Source organism: Theropithecus gelada, chromosome 13, assembly GCF_003255815.1.
Source record: "Theropithecus gelada isolate Dixy chromosome 13, Tgel_1.0, whole genome shotgun sequence".
NCBI lineage: Eukaryota > Metazoa > Chordata > Mammalia > Primates > Cercopithecidae > Theropithecus > Theropithecus gelada.
The window spans coordinates 12453461-12473320 of NC_037681.1; the positions used below are offsets into that span (position 1 = coordinate 12453461).

The 19860-nt window shown below is 39.4% G+C and overlaps 1 long non-coding RNA gene across 1 annotated transcript in view; it reads right to left on the reverse strand.

Moving 5' to 3' along the window:
• LOC112604855 overlaps window positions 1-18881 on the reverse strand; it is a 77146-nt gene extending 58265 nt beyond the window's left edge. The window contains exon 1 of the long non-coding RNA XR_003115292.1: window positions 18705-18881. This is a non-coding gene — a long non-coding RNA (uncharacterized LOC112604855). The remainder of the gene's footprint in view (window positions 1-18704) is intronic.
• Window positions 18882-19860: the final 979 nt, after the last annotated feature.

The following is a 19860-nucleotide window of genomic DNA, read 5'->3' on the forward strand; positions in this document are numbered from 1 at the left end:
AGTGAAGCATAGTGCTACTCATGGACAATCACACAAGTAGGCCACTGGAACACAACCGGGAGCTCAGGGACAATGTGCACCCACCCATACACACAGGAGCTCAATACAGCACAACAAAAGCTGAGCTGGGATGCCAAATAAGGAGAGGGACAAGGGACTTGTTAATAAGAGGTGCCAGAACCACTGGGAGAAAAAGATATAGAAAAGATAAAATTAGATCCCTACCTCACACTATTGGCAAAAATATATTGCATATGGTGTATTTTAAATGTAAAATCAAAACTAAATATTTCAGGAAAAAATAAGAGAATATTTTTAACATTGAATTTAATAAACTGTCTTAAATAATAATAAAAGATACTACAAGAAATGATTGATTCATTTGTCTTCGTTTTTAAAGCGACATAAAATATAAGTTCAAAAAACAAATTTAAACAAAAGCCTATATAATCTTTAAAGAATTTGTACCCATTATATCTTAAAAAATCTTCAAGAAAAAAAATACATAGAAAGCCTTAAAAGTCAGTAGGTATATGAAAGAAAATACATTGATGAGTCTAAATTAAGAGAAGGTGACAATGTGATTTAGGGGAAAGAATACAGGCTTTGGAGTCAGGCTGACTTGGAATTAATACCACATTAACTGTGTCTCTGAACTATGATGGAATGGAGCTTCAAAGCCTGAATGACTTTATCAGACAAAATGGAGACCACAACAGTACTTCATCAGATTGTTTGGAGGGAAATTATGACCATTATGATATTATATTCATTTAACAAACACTTTCATAATTCTTACCATGTACCAGGGTCATACGTGCTGCTATTGTTTTCTATTTTAGAGACGAAGAAACCAAGGCACAGGGAGTCTAAGGAATTTATCCGAGTTTATACAATTAGTAAATGGCAGGTCTCAAATTCAAACCAGAGTGTTGACTCGGACCTTGGAGCATGTGCCCTTAACATACTCTCAATATGTGTGCATGTGTGTGCCCATCTATGTACATATACACACACGTATGTATCTATGTATATACTATCAAGACTAGTGCAGGTTTGTAGATTAGAATTTTTTCAATTAAAAGGTTTTGGAGATTTGCTCTATGAAAATGCTATGTATTTTCGATTTGCAAAATGGCTTTTTGAAGTCATTTGGGGGTTTTGCTCTGGCAGTCTGAAATGTTCCTCTTAAGAAATACATACACAGTTGTCTCAAAAAATATTGTTATCAAATTAGAGTCAATAAGAGTTGAGTCTGAAAGATCAGATTTTATTTTTCTAAAAAAAGGGAAGTTGGCAATTTACCTTAGTAGTTTAGTGGGAAAAAAAAAATTCCCCTTTTCTTTATTAAAAGCAGAAAGCATACTTTTGAGGGATTTTTTTTTCCAGCTTTCTAAATGAGCTTGTGTGGACAAAAATGCTCAGGAGTACAGACAGTACATATAAAAGGCGATTAGCCATAGAGCAGAGGTGCTATTCAGCCCTCCCTTCCCCATCCCACGGGTCCAGTCTGCTCTCTTACCTTCACCTCCAGGTCACAAATGTCTTAGTGGTACCTGACTTCCTTTCCATCCCTACCTTCTGCAACCTGGGAAATAATTTGGGGTCTTTGTTCAAACTTTAAGTACAACCTTTACATCAATTGTTAAAGCTCGTAGATATTTGACTTGTAATAGCATTAACTGTGATTTGTAGGATGAATGTCTTTTTTTTTTTTTTTTTTTTTTTGCCTTGTCAAAAAAATTTAGGCAATTTTGAGCTGATGGAGCCTAAATATAGAGATCTACTCTTGACTCTGAGACAAGACTGAAACATGGTTTGTTCGGGGTGTGTGTGTGTGTGTGTGTGTGTGTGTGTGTAGGGAGATGGAGAGGATGTCTTAGAAGGTATAGAACATATCTGGGCCAGCGCCTTCTACTGCTATAAACATGATCCCTCTCCTTTGCACCCAAGATGCCTGGATGCTAGGGATGTTGTGTCCATGCCCATGAGGTCACATATCTCCTGTGTGCACCTGTCCTGTCAGCATCAGGGCCAGGCTCTGGTCCCCACGCAGCCTTGGAAGGAGCAGTGCCTGGCGAGGACGTTCCCACAGCAAGGCCTCTCCTCTGCAAATAAGACGGGAGGGGCACGGTGGGAAGCCGCGGGCACCCAGGCTTGCTGGAGACGCTAAGGAGCCACAAAGTAAGAAGACAAATCAGATCTCTGATTATTTATAGCTCTTTCTGTGAACAGCTTTCATTCTTCCTAATTACCTTGCAGCACCATAATGAGTATATATGCCGTGCCGTCCAACGTGTCAGGTTAACAGTGTGGGGCATTCTTTCTGTCTACGGTGTAAGCAGGACATGGATGATTGTTTTCTGTCATTTCCCACCCTCTCTCCCTCATGTGTGCGCAAATGGAGGTCAAAAATGGGATATAGCACAGTTGTTAAGAACGTGCATTCTGAATCAGAAAGGCCTGTGCTTGCATTCTACTCTATGTCTTAATGTGTGACATTCGAAAGTTATTTAACCCACCCTTAGTTTTCTCATCTGCAAAACAAGGAAAATAGTAAGCACCTCAAAACATTATTGGGAGAATTAATAGAGACAATGCAGTCTAAGTGCCTAGCGCATAGTAAGTACCCAATAATAATAGATACTATCAGTAGCAATCATAAGAACTCCTTTTACAGGATTATATGAAACATTCAAAGAAACGATTCCCTGTTTAGCGATAGATCCTGGCACGTTAAAATGGAATGTGATTAAACTATAAACTCATTTAAACCACTGTGTGATTAAAGAAAGAATTTGCCAGAATTGGAGGATCAAAAACAAGGAAATATACTGAATTCCTAAAGTTTAAATGTAGTGATTTTGTTAAAGTTACCTAGAGAAGTGACTCACAATGGAGGAGAAGTTTTATTCATGCAAAGACAGAACTGATTCTTAATTTAAGGCAGTTTTAGCATTATGATCGGTACTAATTCATGTTCTCTGGGCAATTGATATTTATTGTACCTTCTCCTTTTTTTTTCTAACCCCATGAAAGATGAGATTTCTAAATAAAGACATGATCATAGGGAGGGAAACAACCAAGAAAACCAAGGGTTAGAATAAATTGCCAGTGGAATAAACCAGTTACTTGCATTCACAGATACAGTGTCCTGCAGTTAGACAGAATCCATTATTCATGGGTTAATTTATTGGAACAAAGTTTTGGCACTGCAATTTTCCCTCATAACTGCCCATACGAACCATCGGGCCATGTTTCCTTCCTAAAAATAAGGATGCCAAAAGTAAGACATGGAAGGGACAGGTAAAGGTGAAGCGGATGTTCAACTAACATTTTTGTTTTAAAAGTAGAAAGAACAGAGATTTCTGTAGCTTGTTTGAAAAGCTAAAACTTTCAGCTCTCTGCCAACAACCACAGCTGAAACTGACAAGGCCTGACATCTCCTCTGCTTTTCCTGCTCCCATTTTCTATGAAAATACTGTAGACACTGGATCAGGAAAGACAGTGGAGGCTTAAAATAATCACTCTTTCAATTTGCCCCCTGTTAGTTTCCATAGGAAACAAAAGTGGGAGCTGTAGCCCGCAGCAAGCAACTGTCTTGTTAGAACCCTTCCTTGTCGATTCAGCTGTGGCTGTTGGCTGAAATCTGAAAGTGGCATTTTTCAAAAGGCCCTTTGGCTTCTGAATCTATGGAGTTTTCACTTTGGAAAGCAATAAAAACGAATGGGGAAAAAAGTGAAAATTACCTCCAGCGCCAAGTTTTCATATACCTTAGGATACTATTTTTCATGCAAAGAACTTTTCATTTCTCTACCTAGTAGTTTATGTATGAGAGCTGAAACCCATTTTATAAAAGCGAAAAGATACATCAAAAAATGAAACTGCATCTTTGGAAGGTTATATCCTGGGTCTTGGATGTGTGCTACCTTAACCGTAAACCTTATCGTGTGAAATTGCTTACATAAACATTCCTTTTAGGGAGGGAGCTCAGTTTCCGTTGGAACACTATCCTAGCTTCCTTCATATTTTACAAACACATTCCAAGTTGCTGGACAGGCTTCCACAGAAGAAAGGTAAGGAGAATTTACAGAAAACACAGCCAGCTACAGAATTTAAAATTGTTTTAAAAAAATATATTTATTTAGGAAAGAATATGATTCAAAACTTTATAATGAAACAAGACTCAAGTACTAATTCTTACACAAGTTTAAAAATAAAGAAGCTTCAGAATCATCCTGTGGAGTGATGCTTTCACTGGGGAGAAAGCATTATGTAAGCATGCACCATTATAAATTTCAGTAAAGTGCAGTCGTAATTGCATCTTAGATACAAAGTGTTATCAAAAATCTGTAAGGTTTGAACATATCACGCAAAGGTAACTTTAGCGGATATATCCGGGCTTCTCTGGTGTTGTCATCAATCTATAATATGTTCCTTTAAGAGGGGAGAACCCCACTTTATTGGAAGAAGAAGGGTGGAAAAAATATAAGGTGGAAGAGATTTACTATACACATTTACCCAATTTAAGTGGAGGGTAATCCCTCAGATACATGCTTAACCCAAAGAGAAAGCTATCAAATACCCTCAAGCACGCTATCTAACATATCTGTGAAACCCTATGCACTTTCACTTTCCTTTTGATTTTTCACCTGCAGCATCAACAACAAGAATCAAAGCAAAAGGATGTAGCTCTGATTATTTTTTTAAACTCTGACATCAAAGCACATTATAGTTTTCACATTTAAATTTTTTTTTAACTTTTGAATATTTAATACCTAAAAATAGTGCTCTTTAACTCATTTCCTACTCCCATCACCTGGGGGCATTAGTGTTCACATATCTTGCCTTTTCTTTTCTTTTTTAATCAAAGAAGAGGCCATTTTTCATACACATTTGTATATTTCTCTGTTTTAGGGATTTTTTTTTTTTAAATAGTCAAGGCTTGAGGTTGGAGCAGAACTGAATATCTAGATTGGCATGTGAGAGCAGTCTTGCAAATTGGAAGTTACAGATTAAAAAAGAACAGATAATTCTGAAGGAAAATTACTCTGCTTAAATACATCAGAAATCTGGTGTTTCTTTCAGGGAGTTGCTGAACAGTGTGTGTATCGGTAGGATTGTAATGATGGGAGCACTGTTCAGCTTGCCTACTCTTCCTTCATAACTCATTAATGCCTTTGCCATGGGTTCTTTATGGGGCATCCATTAGAAGTGTACACTAATAATAGTTTAATCCCACTACACCCAATTATATATTCCCCTTAACCAATGTCTGCCTCCCTTTCCCTCTCTCCCTCTGAATTATGTCTAATAAAATAGAATATGCTAACAAAGAGGATTAAAAAGACAACAAGCGTCTCCTTTCCCAACGTTAAAAATTACAAATAGTAACCATAATGCAACAAAAATAGCCGGAGAGTGGGCAGAAGTGGATAATGATGAGCAGAGGGGAGCACCCGCCCATCACCCCACCTCCTATCATTAACAACACCACACCTGACAAAAGAAAAGAGAATGCCTGCTGGAACAAAACTACATAAACACCCAATATTTTATTAAACAACCCATTTTAGAACTTAAATCATTAAACTGCATCTCCATGGGCTCTTCAGAAGGACTGTCTGAGAAAAATAATGGATTGTCTGCAAACTTTTATCTTAGCTATTGCCTCTAGAGTTGTGCTCTTTAATTATTAAAATGTAGTATTAATGAAACATGCAATCCTGCAAAGAAAACTACTTTTATCATTGCACATGAAAGGCAAAAATTTAATATACGGAATATACTGTATACACATTACAAATGTATTTGCATCCACCTTCCAAATAGCAAGCACCCCCAACTTCCCCCTCCCCTCCTTTACAGCTGCTCAATCTGCAAGAATGTGCAGAAGTAATTTATCTGAAATGGCCACTATTGTTCTTGATTCTGATTTGATTCCAAAAAAGCCAAATAATAGAAACCATTTTGAACATCTATTTTGTGCACCTGTTGTGCTGCATTATGCTACTCTGCCATTTCCATTTACGTCACATCTCTTGACATGCCTTTCATGCACCGTGCTGCTTTGCTCAACAAAAATCCAGGATGCTGGAAACCAATGCCATTCTTATTTTATTAACAAAATGGCAATGGCAAATGCTATTGGATGACGGCTTTGGATGCAAACAGGAGTACATCGACTTAACTCCTAGCCAGGGTGAATTTCACTCATGTTAAGTAGATTTAAAACAACTGAACAGCCTGAGGGGACTCAATAAAAGTATATGATGTTAATATTGTTAATGATTCTGTTACGTGGGCAAAACAGTAAGACTTTGGTGATTTCATAATTTTCTTGTTGCTTTGGTCCTAGGATCCAATGTGAATTGAGAAACTGACTAGTTTTTCCACTCCACTGTATGTATGGTCTGGTTTCTTTGGGGATACTGCAATTGCAATTTTTTAACTGTGGACCCTCACCTTAATTTTCATATCAATATTGTAACTCTGGCACTTTCAAATATTTCCTTCTAGTTTCTTAGCTTCTCTGTGTAATGCACCACAATTACAATGATACCACAGACTCACAGTGACCAAAAAGTTTCAGTTGTGACTTCATCTGCAAGTGGACTTTAAGCTTTGCATAGCATCGACAGACACACAGATTTTGACGCAATCAAATTACCCAAGCCTCCTTTGCTGTCTGTCAGGTCCATTATCAAGAATGTTTCACGCTGTGCAGATGCTCTCAGTGCTCAGGTGTGTACAGACACGTCTACGCTATCAAATGACCATACTGCCAAGATTTTCCAGCACTGAGATGTTACGGTACCTCTTTAAGGTATCAAGAAATCTGGTATGCTTCTTCAATGGCATTAATGAGTCACATAACGTGGTTCTTTTAAAAAATCTGACGATGAAAATTATCTGACTCACAGAATCTTAGCATGAGCAGGGACCTGTGAGGTCAAATCTGGCTCTGTCCTAATGTAGGGATCAATCCCTTCTTCAACATCCTTGACAGATGTTCTTCCAGGTTCTGTCTGAACTTTCCATGGAAGGGCAAACCCCTGCTTAACAAAGCAATCTGCTCTATTTGTAAACAACCCTAATTGGTAGGTAGTGTTCCTTTACTTTGAGCTTGAAATCTGGTCCTTGAAGCAGAACTGACTAACGTGCAGAAAAGGTGATGCTGCCCGTGACTAGCTTTATGGGTGTGGGACCCGCGCAGTCATGCAGCGCCCCATGCTAGGTTTAATGCTTTCCGGTCACTGTCTTGAAACTCTTAATCATTGTTGAACAAGGGGCCCCACATCCCCATTTTGTGCTGGGCCCACATATTTTGTAGCTGATCCCAACTCTGGCTATGAGTTAAGATGGGGGACTGCTCATGCTCTTTCAGGAGCTCTGATGTTATTTTTTTTTTTTTTGGTCATATGTATATCTTGTCAGCAAAATTATATAATCTTTTTTGCACGTATTTGGAAAGCAGTTTTTAACTAGTGAATTTTATCCACTTTCGTGTGCTTCCTCCCTTGCATCTGCCTTCCTCCATTTTATTCACTGTGGTGCCAGGATGGGGTAGGAATACAAAACTTGACTAAACCATAGTCTCTGACATTTAGTGTTACTAAGCTTCTCCTTGCTTCACTTTTGAGATACTGACTCAAATCCTCCCTTGTTAACCACATGTAGAAGGACATATTTTGACTCAGTTAATCAGAGGATAAGCTGAGAAGTAGCATGGAGTCAAAACACTTTGTTTGAATGTTGATTCATGCTACTTACGGGTTCTGTGACTTTGGAAATGACACTGAGCTTGAATGCCTCCCTTTCCTCATCTGTAAAGGACAGATAGCCACACCCGGCCTGCCTATGACAAAAGGCTTCCGCTAAATTTGAATGAGAGGACTACAATGTGCAGTAAGCTGAAGCTTTGCTGACCTTTGAAGTAAGGTTTCTCAGGGATCAGCCTAGAGGCTCTGTCTCTCCATCCCAGCACATTTCAAAGGCCACGGAGACACACCTGGGAACTCTTATCAGTTGGAGATGCTCGCAGTGAATGCAGGCCTTGTGTTTCTGTTTTTTTGGGTTTTTTTGTTTTTTGTTTTTTGTTTTTTGAGACGGAGTCTGGCTCTGTCGCCCAGGCTAGAGTGCAGTGGGGAGATCTCGGCTCACTGCAAGCTCCGCCTCCCGGGTTCTCACCGTTTTCCCACCTCAGCCTCCCGAGTAGCTGGGACTACAGGCGCCCACCACCATGCGTGGCTAATGTTTTGTATTTTTAGTAGCGACGGGGTTTCGCGGTGTTAGCCAGGATGGTCTTGATCTGCTGACCTCGTGATCCGCCCACCTTGGCCTCCTAAAGTGCTGGGATTACAGGCGTGAGCCACGCGCCCGGCCGCCTTGTGTTACTTCTTTGCTTTGCCAGCTGCTCTTCAGATACCGCATATCATCTCACAAGCAAATGGAAGACATTCCAGGAAGACTTCAAGGAGGAGCAAAGCTACTAGAACCTTTGTAGATACTGAGACCCACGCATGGGTTTGTGAGTGAGCCCTTTAAAACTTTAACACATGTTGGTAAAAGGGTCCAATAGAGAGAAAGCACAATTCATGCCGACTGCAGCCAGGGCTGTTTGTGGAGTATCTTAGTGGGGGTGGAGCATGTGTGAGTCACATGGAGAAGTCAGAATTCCAAGAGATTGCGGGAACATAAACGATATCCTGAAACATAAACTCTAAACACTCTACCTGTCAATACAACAGTCAGTATGGGGGTATCTCTGATTTCCATTCCTAAGGATGACATCAAAATTTTTACGGGACATGAATATTCTGTTTCCGTTTGAAGGCCTACTTCAGCAAGTATGATGGAAAATACACTAAGTGGTCATGATTTTCAAAATATATTTTTACGAACAAGTTTATTATGAAATGTGAACTGTACTGATGCATAGCTTCAACTTAACTTTTCTTTTGCCAGTGGGTTAAATAAAACCTAGCTATAATTAAATCAACTTATTTTTTGTTAATAAAAATTGAACATTTCTTAAAAGATAAAATTAACATCTGTGTACTTTGAAATTGAAATTGTGTTTACATATAAACTAATATCATCTTAAAAAGTAAATTACAATGTTCAGATCTGGGAAAAAGAATTATCCCCTTAATTGAACATAAGAAGTAAGCATTTGGAAGTGTTAATACTGGATATATCCATTGGGAAGGTAAATTTGAGTGACTGAAATATTTCCAGGACTGTTGCTTTTTCTGCAGTGAAGCTTGTTGGTTTTGCTTCAGATAAATAACATTGCTTAGATTCTGTATTTTGACTTTAGGATTCCCTAACTGATGATCTTGGAATTTCTCAGAATGTGAGCACACACTCATTCTTCAGGAGGCTGGAATCTTAACCAAAAGCAATCACTTTTATCAAAGCAAATCACTTGCTTTCTTATTTTGTAAATTTAGCTCATCAACCAAGCACCTCTTTTGTCAGCTTGGCCGAGAATGGAGAACAGATATGGATGTGGTGTTTTTGTCCTTCCTCTCCAGTTTGGTCTGTCTTTGGCTTATGATGTAGAAACTGCTGCGAGCCTTGGCACACTCAGAGTGCAGTGTAGTCACAGCGCCGCTTTCTGGAGGTTGACCACAGCCTCGTGGTCAGGATGCGTTATCAACTGCTGGGCACCTTGATCTCAGAGCAGAGGTGACAGTTGATCTCAAAACATCATTCCTGATAAATAACCACCATGTGGAGCTTGTTTCAAGCAACAAGTTTAAGCAATACGTTGAATGTGGCCAGGTGCAGTGGCTCACGCCTGTAATCCCAGCGCTTTGGGAGGCTGAGGTGGGTGGATCATGCTGAGGTCAGGTGTTCAAGACCAGCCTGGCCAACATGGCAAAACCCCATGTCTACTAAAAATTACAAAAATTAGCCGGGCGTGGTGGCACGCACCTGTAATCCCAGCTACTTGGGAGGCTGAGGCAGGAGAATTGCTTGAACCGGGGAGGTGGAGGCTGCAGGGAGCTGAGATCACACCACTGTGCTCCAGCCTGGGCAACAAGAGTGAGACTCTATCTCAAAAAAAAAAAAAAAAAAAAAAAAAAGGAATAGTTTGCATGTAAGTGAACTCTGAAACATATATTTCCTTGTGTATAACCACAAGTTTCTGAGGAAATTTTCCCCCAAAGGGAAAAAAAAGATAAGTTTTGGCCGGGCTCGGTGGCTCAAGCCTGTAATCCCAGCACTTTGGGAGGCCGAGACGGGCGGATCATGAGGTCAGGAGATCGAGACCATCCTGGCGAACACGGTGAAACTCCATCTCTACTAAAAAATACAAAAAAAAACTAGCCGGGCGAGTTGGTGGGCGCCTGTAGTCCCAGCTACTTGGGAGGCTGAGGCAGGAGAATGGCGTGAACCCGGGAGGCGGAGCTTGCAGTGAGCTGAGATCTGGCCACTGCTCCCCAGCCTGGGTGACAGAGTGAGACTCCATCTCAAAATAAAATAAAATAAAATAAGTTGTTTTTTTTTTCTGGAAAATATTTGTTTCATGTGTGAAACTAGTTGGTAGGAGTTAGATATTTTTATTGACTGACTTAACTTGCTGAGATGTGTAATCAAGAAAAAACATTAAACTCATAAAAAGAGAAAGAATTCATTGTGGAGAGGAAAAGGGAAACCAGAATGGCCCACGGAACATGTAAGATACGATTGTAATCTCTTCTCTTAACTCTCCTGCTTCATGCATACACACTTGTCAAAAGAGAAATTGAAGCCCTGCATTATGCTTATGTCTTCTTGCCCCAAATTACCTTCTCTGTAGACCAAGGATTACTTCTATAACCATTGGCTACTAGGCAGGTAGAACAAAGGTGAAGGAAGAAGGGGCCTGTTGGCATTCGGCTTCACAGAGAAGACCATTTGACTTAATAGAGACTTTCAGGGCACAAGCTCTCTCTGCGCTCAGCTTGATGTTTTGACTCTCCTGTATCACCTCGAGATATGAGAGGCTATGGGGTGCTACGTGTCTGATTTTCATCACTCACGTATCTGGCTCCTACCATCCCCTCAGATCAACCATTTATATACAGGTATGCGTTAGTTCATGTCATACTTTTTCTGGCTTTCTTTTGAAGCTAGATATTCTTATTTAACCCAGAATAACAAAGTATTCTGAAAAGACACTGTCTAATACCGTGTGGATCTAATATTCTTTCTCACTTTATTATAACTGACGGAAGGCCTATCAAAGAGCACAAAATAATATCTCATTAAAATGAGAGGCGATAACTGCATCTGCTCTAACATCATAATTTTCAGATATGCTCCCATTAAATTCAAGACCCTTTTCTGAAGTTGACTTCCAGGTATTGAGACGGGCTGTCTGGGGAACAAAGGGAAATGCCCACTCTTCGAGAAACCACTGATATTAACCTTTGTAGGCCCCCGGAACATGGCAGGATTTGTATCAATTGCTAATCAGACCTGTTTTCTCTGAATTCCAAACTCTCTTTTTTATCTTCCATTCCCTCTATACCTTTGTCTTTCAGGAATGAGAAAACATATACACCCACAAATATCATGATAGACATCTTACTACAAAGTCACTTGCTAGCCACTCTAATTTTTACTTTACTGAGAGTCAGAATGCCACATGACATGAAATATTGGGTTTTGTTAAGACTCAGAAAGACATCAGTTTTTCAGGTGGAAAACGTATCTTGGGAACGTGTTTGTTGCCAACAGAACAGCCTCGTTGGGGTTCCTATCAGAGTGTTTGGAAGGCTGCTCCAGATGAAAAGCAGAGGAAATGTTCCTAAGCCCTTCCGTTCATCACCTGGGCGAAGCCTGGTCCGTGTGGGGCAGGCTGGAGTGGCTTTGCTTCTCCTCTCTCCCCAGGTCTCACGGAAGCTTGAGCCTGTAAAGGCAACCAAGGTGAACTCACTCATTCCACACAATGGGGTGGATATTTCACCACAGGGTGTTCTTGCTAGTACTCTGTCCACTCTAATTTTAAACATCTAAGCAATGGGAGTCCCACCACTTCCCTTGGAAGATTGCCCTACAGTCTAATAGACCTCAACATTAAGAAGATTTTCAATTGGTAATTGGTAATCAACCTAAATTTCCCTTTTCTTAATTTCATCCCATGACTCTAAACCCTATCCCCTTGTTCCACCTAGTTCTTCACCTTCATTAGTGTTTACGCTCTCCAAATACTAATAGATAACTGGTAAGAAGAAACACTCTCAGTCATCATTTCGCTAGCCCATAAATAGTTACTGCTTCTCTGAAAAACATGTCAGTTCCAAAATATATTGTTTTCCTTTAAAACCTTCTTTAATATTAAAAGATTCAAGTATTTTTAAAATAAGCATAAAGAGTCTGGAAGTGAAATGCACAGCAGTCTGTAATGGACTAGAGCAGATTAAATGCATCCTTAATGTGGGCAGGTGATAATGGTACAGCTACATTCACCTTCTTTTGCCCTTTGCACAGATACAGAACAAACCATTGAAACAATGGGATGAAGCCTTCCCTCCTACAGTAGTCTATTTCTATATTCATTCTTCTATTTTACCTATCTACGTATATATTATATATATATGAATGATAGTACTAACAATTTGTGTTACTCTATAATTACATAAAACATTACAAGGTGGACTTTCAAGTGAAGACCAAGCCTTATTTTATGACTTATTCATCACACTACCTATTCTTTTTCAATTACCAATTGGGATGCCTATCAAAGTGTTTGGAAGGCTGCCCTGGATGAAAAGCAGAAGAAATATCTTTCAACCCTTCTCCTCATCACCTGAGCAAAGCCTGATCTGTGTGGGGCAGGTCCGGTGGCTTTTCTTCTCCTCTCTCCCCGGGAGAGAAATTTGATTTAATGGCACAGTCTAAAGACCATGTTTTAGTAGCGAACCTTCAAAATAATTTGTTTTAAAAATTGAGGTTTCTCTGCATTGTCCTTGAGTATCCCAAAACTCTCACCTTGGTCTCTATGTAGGAAATAATTAGATCCCAATTGTGTCTAGATTCCTGTAGTAGTGGCTTGATTCTGCCTTTATTCCGCAATGTTGTGATACTACTTGATTCTTTTGAGTCTTATCTTGAATTCTAAGTTAGTTTTCTGCTTACAGTCAATCTGATACATGTTTTACATGAATAAACATACCAATAGAATAGAAGAAACATTGCATAACTTTTGGAAAGTTACTCTATGGACAATACCCTAGAACACTTAATTCTGTAAGATGGCATCCTTGTGTTACAAACTATTGGCATTCCTGAAGGCATTTATGTGCCTTTCTAGAAAACGTCTGGTTGAAATAATGAACATTTACAACCATTACCAAATTCAACAACACTTCAGTTTTAGTATGTGGGCACAAGTCCAAGACTAAGTGAGCATCCACCATCTCTATTCTTCCTTCCTTAGGCTACACGATGGAAGTTCTCAAATGTTATATTGATTGGTGAGAATTTTTCTCACATATTTGTAAGTAGCATAGAATACTCTTAAGTTGAAAACAACAGAAGTGAACTCTCACAAACTTAAGCAGAAGGGAGGGTATTGACTGAGATAACACTGTGGCATTTCAAGGAACTCAACAGGAGTTGACCAGCCATGCTGTGGAAGGAGAAGAAAGGCAGCTGGCTTCTAGATCTTCTGGAATAAGAAATAAAATTCATGTGTCTTCTGCTGTGCTGGTGTGAATGCACTCATTTTCAACAAGCCCCAGCAAGTGGCCTTCTATGTTTCAAATTTTAAATTTCTCAGAGAGAGAAACTGGCTCTGTCTGGGCTCCTGTTGAGCATGGTCCATGAAGCAGGCTGGGGATTCAGACTTGAGATATTGGCAGTACAACTGGGACCAGCTTTTGTGCATCAAATATCCCTTCAAGAAATAGAGACATAGCTGTGAGAAATCCATACACCGTAGGCGTCTTATCCTCTGGAGTTCAAGCTATATTGCATGGTAGGTACTGAAGAAGATTAATGTGACTTATTGCAACCAATACTTGTTTGATACTGAGATTGGCATATGAAGTTTCTAATGTTTCCTTGGGTCACTGATGGCAGACATTCAAGTGAAAATCTAGGATCTTTTAAGTGTAGCTGGGTTGCAGAATTTCAATCACAATACATCTTGTATATAAAGCAAAAATAAAATTTATTTTCTTTATTTTGGTTGCAGTTTATCTAGGCTTCTTCCCAAACCCTCAATCAGTAGTGAATGAGGTAGAGAAGAGAAATTAATTAAATGTCCCATCAAGTTTGGAGCTGTCAGGCCTGATAATTTAAGCTGTCTTTCTCAGTTGGTGTTCATTCTTCCATTTGGATAAAATGCCCAATCTCTTATGTATTCACCCCCCTGCTTCTTCCCCTAAGATGATGTCCTGGTGTGTGAGGAAAGGTGAATGCAATTAATGGATCCTACTGGCTATGAGAGTAAGTAGGACTTCTTACACTCATGTGGAGCCCTTGCATTATCTTCTGACACTCCCGTTACTGAATCCACTTCCTCTCTGATCCCTAGAAGCCTGTTTGCATTCCTGGCCGCAGTCTGGGGCTGGTGAGCTCATGGTCCTTTACTTTGGCTTGCACAGAATGATAGGGAAAGGGTAGGCAACTCCTCCTGTGGCCATGGTCTTGGCTCAGGTCTCTTTATCGGTAGAATTCTGAGTCCCCGCCATGAGTTCAATCCAGTTCACTGGCCAGTGGTCCATCCCCAGTGGCTGCTGTGGGGCTGTCTTATCCTGACAGCAGCACCTATGCCTCAACTAACCAAGAGTAGCCAATGAAGCTTAACCAGAGGGCCCCTCTCTGCCTAAATATGTGACAAGGACAATGGCCATTTTGATGTAGGCTTTGTAAGAAAGGTGGGGTCAATTCTTACATTTATTGAGGACAAACACATATGAAGATTATCTAGGCTATCACCTTTAATATCCAGGGTCTGTTTATTCCGGGCTTTAAGATTTGCTGGGCATGTCCATGAGATGAAATATTGAGGTCTAAGATTATTTCCATGTGTGGACAAGACACACTTTACAGAATTTCTCTGATGAGATGATACAACTTGTGATCTGATAGGTCAAGTAGAAATCTTCTCTCCAACAGTAAAATTAGATTTGAAATTGTTCAGTGACCAATCTCACCCCAATATCTGTCCTAATCTGGTGAACTATGGGGATTTCCCAAGGTTTCCTAAGCCTAAATGGAAAATCTGATGTTCTTGATGTAGTCTCTGGATCTCCAGAAGTCATTTCTTATTACCATATACATCTTAATAGCAGGGAGTTTTTTTCTGACTAAAACTGGTACAATAAATGACCTTTCTATCAAATATAACTATTTGTATTAAAACAACATAAGCAGTTGGACTCCAAGTCTAGCATTATGCTTTGAGAAGTAACTCAAAGATGTTTTGTCAGTAATACCTCGCCCAAACTCAGTAGCTGGATTCTGACTAGCATTCTCTTTATTGTTTTCTGTTTTAACTACCTTGCCTACAGAAGTCAAAAATGAATTTTCCACATAACTGACTTTTTAAAATGCTGCCTCTCTTTAGTCTCTCCATATGGTATGTTTTCTTTGTAACCAGAAAGTCGTTACAGAGTATAAATAAACAAATAAATGTAAATACATAGATTTTTTTTTTCCCCCCATACTGACCTTTCCAGAGAATGTTATGATTCTCTGTCCTCTGCCACTCATGACTCTTCCGTGGCTGGATCTGACCTGCTTAGAACTCATAAATCCTTAACATTTGGGGGGTGTCTATTCAGCCCAGTTTGCCCGCGTCATGTAAGTTATTTCCTTTGAAAAACGCACATACATTTTCACTGGGTCCACAGGCCTGGGGAGTTTCTGTGGGCCTAAGAGTGAGAATCGGTGTCTCCCAAATCTCTTTCTTCCCTTCATGAGTACTGAGAGCTAGGTGATGTGGAGCCAGGCTCCTGCTGGTACAAGCATCTCCCGCCCTTCTTCTATGCACTCCACCAGCGACATTCACACGCTCATTCATTCCCTCCACAGAGAATACTTGAGCATCCTCACTGTTTCCCAGACAGGGGAGGGTAGAAGGTGAATAGAAAACTGAATTCACTGTCTCTCGCCACAATTTACATTTAATTCCAGCTAGTGTTGTTTCTCTTACTTGGAGAGGGGTCTAGCTAACGAAATACGTTAAGATCAGATTATGGTCATCACAACATTAGCAAACGAAAGGTATAGAAACTAAACTCACATACCAAGAGTCACCGTGATAGTCTTTATCTTCAAAATTTCTATTAGATTATTATGTCTCATGCTTGCAGACACACTGAGCTATCGTGTGTTTGGAACATATGGACTAAAACTTGGAAGACAACCTGCATCAGGCATAACAGACACCAAAAGCAGAGATATACAGACCTATGCTAAGGCATTGAGGAGTCCATCTTCCCAAATCACATGATAGCTTCAATCATACTATAATAATTTGCCTCCTACAGATGGAGTTCAAGAGGAAACCATCAATGAATAAAAATATTACATCACTTAATATAAACCTTTGGTGTATATTATATGTATGATATGATAAATCAAACTATAGTTTAGAATTTTATCTGCTAGCTATATTTATTGACATATGTACTGATTTTAATCTTCAAGATAAGCTTTGTGACTCTTTTTGATAGCATCATTGGTTCAGTCTCTGTATATGTGTATGTTAGATGTATTAGACCTGTGTGTGTGTATTTATACATAGATACACACACATACTGTAAGCATATATGCCTATACATTTTTTATAGATAAATAAATCTTCTTTGAGCACCTTGTGTTCCATAACTAGTGTTTGCATTTGAATTTTCATAAAAAGTACTTTATTCTTGCTAAATAATTGTATTTAAGACCGCCTGTATAGCAGCATAGTAGAGTTTACTTCTTAAAACATTTGCTTAGTTACCCAAAGAAGTCCCTAAAATTCCAACACGTGGATCCTATAAGAGCACTGACAAATTGGACAAAAAGCAAATTTGGGCTTTTCAATATCATCAATAGCTATGAAGCAAGCAAGTGGCTCTGATGGTAAGGCTACAGGAAAAAGACTTACTATTGGGTGATCCTGGAAATCACAGTCTATGGATCCAGGCCTGCCAGTCATGGCCCACACTGCCATTTTCCTCTTCCTTATGCGAGGCTGTGGCATATTTACCAAATGACATCTCATGCTGTTTTCACACTATTGTTTCTTCAACGTCTTCTTTAACTAACTTTCATTTTGTTCTTCAATCTGTTGTATGTAGTAAGTAGGGAGTCTATCAACAAATGACTAACGCTCTTGGTGACTCTTCTCTCCCACAGCGCTTGGCTAACAGGTGCAAAATAGTGAACTGAGAGACTTTGCGGTGAAAGGATAATTTATTGTAATGGCAAAGACCTCAGCCATTACATTTCAGAAATGGCATCTGGAAGTACCCCTGGAGCACGACTCCCCTCAAAACTCTAGAATGGCCACAACATTATGGATTGGCAAAAGTTAATTTTTGACCCTTTACAAAGTTACATGATGTGACTTTTTTTGTTTTTGCTCTGGATGGGTGGGGTGAGGTCCCTATGAAGCTAATTGGTATTTTTCATCTGCTAATCTATATCCTATGTGGAATTACTTAGGCAGAACCCCAGAGTCAGAGTGAACTTTTCTTTGTGCTCTTCTCTTAAGCAATTTATTTGTCATTTACTCTATCTCCATCTTTACCAGTTTGCTGTAATTTGATTTAGATTAATGATATGCCAATATGTGAGCCAGGGAAAAAACTTCTTTCCTTTATAGCACCCTATGAATTGGTGAAGGGCAATAACAATTTCAAGGATAAATTTGGGCTTGAAAACTGAGTTCCCACCACCTGTCAGTCCCCTGGTGCTTCGCCATCTTATCTAAAGCTTCTTCTGAGAATATCACAGCAGGTTGTCCCTGATTGCTAGTACATTCTCCCAAAGGGGGGACAAGTGTAAGAAGAACATTTGACACAACATAGTCTCTCATGAGATGACTCCCAGTGAAGGTCATTGTTTAAAGCAGAGCCATATTTAGCAGCTCTTCGGGAAAACACCACAGTGCATTTTATAAAACATACCAAGATGGCAAAACCGTTCAGTCCTATTGGAGGAGAGTCTTTATTCTCTATTTCTCCCCTTCTCTAAAATGGGCGATTGCTTTTCTGCCAAAGCGGCTCAAAAGGACCATGGAAGCTAAGGTCCTTCAAAGCTGTTAAATGCATCTTCAAATTTACAATAAAATCAGCATGACAAATCTTCCAGTGAAATCTCTGGAGCATCACAGCAGCGCCTGTACAATTCTCCTTTCAGTCAGTATTTTAGTATTCCACACCTTGAGAAACAGAGAAAGCCAATGTGGGCGAGGAAAGCTAAGCAAAACAAAAACCAAAACAGAAAAAAAAAAGCCACCACCAACAAAGACAGTGGGAAAAAAAAAAAAAAAAAAAAGCAAACAGCCACGCGCGCTATTAAGCATATGCCAAAGTAAACAATCGGTGCGGGTTTGCCACGGCTGTGCCCTGCAGGTAGAAGGCAGGCAGCACGGGAGCAAATGGAAGGGGAAAGAGAAAGAGAAGCAGGAAGTGGAGGAGCCGGGAGCAAGACGGCCTGATTGTGAGCCGCAAGACACACCATCAGCCATGCAAAACAGGACATACCTTTCTGGCTTGCTGGTTCTGTCGGCTGAGACAAAGCAGTCCCGTTCGCAGCGGGAGGCCAAATCAAAATGAAATTTTATTTAGTCTGCACTGTCCCCAGATTGGGTTTCAGAATGACTGCTTTAGGAGATAGCATGGATGTGGCTGATGCATGCTTTGCATATGAAACTGCAGTAGGAAAAGAAATCTACATAATCAAAAAAATCTGTGCTCTGTGTGTGTGACAAAAACCCTGTGGACTCCAGTGATTTTGCTGCCGTGTATGTTTCAAGCAGGCCCTTTCAGGGTTGAAAGACGTTAAAAAAATTTCTAAAAATAATGCTATTAACAAATATTAATAAATCTATAACAGCCTCGTTTATGAAAATATATGCAATTTCCTGGTTACAACTCTGCCATATTAAAATAATTGTGATTTCTAGTATATTTAAGAGTGTATCAAAAATCTGTGTGAGAAAACAAATTGAATTTAAAAACAAGTGCAGGCTATTTTTTTGTTTTTTTTTTTGGAGAGGGATTGTTCCAACAATTACGATACTCCCTCAACCTTGATAAAATAAATTAAAAGCTTAAGTCTTAAGCAATATGGAAATTAACACTAGGAGCCTCTTTGACTTTTCTCTGGGAAGACACTTAATCATATTTAGACATTATTTTTAAAAATAGGGCAAAAGTCTTTGAAAACACTTTTTAGACGTTGGAAATTATATTTTTGAAATTAAGAAAAGGGACTGTAAAGTGTATATAGAACGCATATCATGGAATCTCTAAATAGAGACATGTGCTGTATGTGTGTATTGTACACACACAGACATACCTACGATGGTCTTAATACAGGGTTACCTCCTGCTTTGGGCAGGAAAAGGAAGTGATATTCAAGGTGCTGTGAAACAAGGGGGCAGAATAGAGCCTGTTGGTAAATATATATTATTTCTCAAAGAAATACTTATCCCAGCTTGGTTTTGATAGATCAGTTCCTTGAGGTTGAGTGCTGCCAATCATTTTCTTTAAAGAGGAAATAAAAAGTAAAAGAAACAAGAAACAGAAAAAAAAATACCTGTATAAAACGATAGCAAAAAAAAAAAGGTAAGACAGGCTCTCCCACTGCACAGTACTCTGAAAAAAACATGGACCATTGTCGTTCTGTTTTATGAAG